The sequence below is a fragment of the Osmia lignaria genome, unplaced genomic scaffold (genome assembly GCF_051020975.1).
Source record: "Osmia lignaria lignaria isolate PbOS001 unplaced genomic scaffold, iyOsmLign1 scaffold0003, whole genome shotgun sequence".
Lineage (NCBI taxonomy): Eukaryota > Metazoa > Arthropoda > Insecta > Hymenoptera > Megachilidae > Osmia > Osmia lignaria.
The window spans coordinates 75,001-77,500 of NW_027478160.1; positions in this window are offsets into that span (position 1 = coordinate 75,001).

Genomic DNA, 2,500 nt, shown 5'->3' on the forward strand with positions numbered 1-2,500 from the left:
AGAATGCAAAAATATGATTGTTAAAATTTTCGACTAATCGGTTCTAAGAGGCGAAGCAATACGCCGCTGGGACTTTGAAATATTTCGGAGCGCACCTAAAGTTCGTTATTTTGGCTAAACGGAGCGAAAATCTGCATTTATACCATCACGGACGTTAGTTTAATAGCGTTTAACGATGGATCCACGGTACAGAATGCAAAAATATGATTGTTAAAATTTTCGACTAATCGGTTCTAAGAGGCGAAGCAATACGCCGCTGGGACTTTGAAATATTTCGGAGCGCACCTAAAGTTCGTTATTTTGGCTAAACGGAGCGAAAATCTGCATTTATACCATCACGGACGTTAGTTTAATAGCGTTTAACGATCGATCCACGGTACAGAATGCAAAAATATGATTGTTAAAATTTTCGACTAATCGGTTCTAAGAGGCGAAGCAATACGCCGCTGGGACTTTGAAATATTTCGGAGCGCACCTAAAGTTCGTTATTTTGGCTAAACGGAGCGAAAATCTGCATTTATACCATCACGGACGTTAGTTTAATAGCGTTTAACGATGGATCCACGGTACAGAATGCAAAAATATGATTGTTAAAATTTTCGACTAATCGGTTCTAAGAGGCGAAGCAATACGCCGCTGGGACTTTGAAATATTTCGGAGCGCACCTAAAGTTCGTTATTTTGGCTAAACGGAGCGAAAATCTGCATTTATACCATCACGGACGTTAGTTTAATAGCGTTTAACGATCGATCCACGGTACAGAATGCAAAAATATGATTGTTAAAATTTTCGACTAATCGGTTCTAAGAGGCGAAGCAATACGCCGCTGGGACTTTGAAATATTTCGGAGAGCACCTAAAGTTCGTTATTTTGGCTAAACGGAGCGAAAATCTGCATTTATACCATCACGGACGTTAGTTTAATAGCGTTTAACGATCGATCCACGGTACAGAATGCAAAAATATGATTGTTAAAATTTGCGACTAATCGGTTCTAAGAGGCGAAGCAATACGCCGCTGGGACTTTGAAATATTTCGGAGCGCACCTAAAGTTCGTTATTTTGGCTAAACGGAGCGAAAATCTGAATTTATACCATCACGGACGTTAGTTTAATAGCGTTTAACGATCGATCCACGGTACAGAATGCAAAAATATGATTGTTAAAATTTTCGACTAATCGGTTCTAAGAGGCGAAGCAATACGCCGCTGGGACTTTGAAATATTTCGGAGCGCACCTAAAGTTCGTTATTTTGGCTAAACGGAGCGAAAATCTGCATTTATACCATCACGGACGTTAGTTTAATAGCGTTTAACGATGGATCCACGGTACAGAATGCAAAAATATGATTGTTAAAATTTTCGACTAATCGGTTCTAAGAGGCGAAGCAATACGCCGCTGGGACTTTGAAATATTTCGGAGCGCACCTAAAGTTCGTTATTTTGGCTAAACGGAGCGAAAATCTGCATTTATACCATCACGGACGTTAGTTTAATAGCGTTTAACGATCGATCCACGGTACAGAATGCAAAAATATGATTGTTAAAATTTTCGACTAATCGGTTCTAAGAGGCGAAGCAATACGCCGCTGGGACTTTGAAATATTTCGGAGCGCACCTAAAGTTCGTTATTTTGGCTAAACGGAGCGAAAATCTGCATTTATACCATCACGGACGTTAGTTTAGTAGCGTTTAACGATGGATCCACGGTACAGAATGCAAAAATATGATTGTTAAAATTTTCGACTAATCGGTTCTAAGAGGCGAAGCAACACGCCGCTGGGACTTTGAAATATTTCGGAGAGCACCTAAAGTTCGTTATTTTGGCTAAACGGAGCGAAAATCTGCATTTATACCATCACGGACGTTAGTTTAATAGCGTTTAACGATCGATCCACGGTACAGAATGCAAAAATATGATTGTTAAAATTTTCGACTAATCGGTTCTAAGAGGCGAAGCAATACGCCGCTGGGACTTTGAAATATTTCGGAGAGCACCTAAAGTTCGTTATTTTGGCTAAACGGAGCGAAAATCTGCATTTATACCATCACGGACGTTAGTTTAATAGCGTTTAACGATCGATCCACGGTACAGAATGCAAAAATATGATTGTTAAAATTTTCGACTAATCGGTTCTAAGAGGCGAAGCAATACGCCGCTGGGACTTTGAAATATTTCGGAGCGCACCTAAAGTTCGTTATTTTGGCTAAACGGAGCGAAAATCTGCATTTATACCATCACGGACGTTAGTTTAATAGCGTTTAACGATGGATCCACGGTACAGAATGCAAAAATATGATTGTTAAAATTTTCGACTAATCGGTTCTAAGAGGCGAAGCAATACGCCGCTGGGACTTTGAAATATTTCGGAGCGCACCTAAAGTTCGTTATTTTGGCTAAACGGAGCGAAAATCTGCATTTATACCATCACGGACGTTAGTTTAATAGCGTTTAACGATCGATCCACGGTACAGAATGCAAAAATATGATTGTTAAAATTTT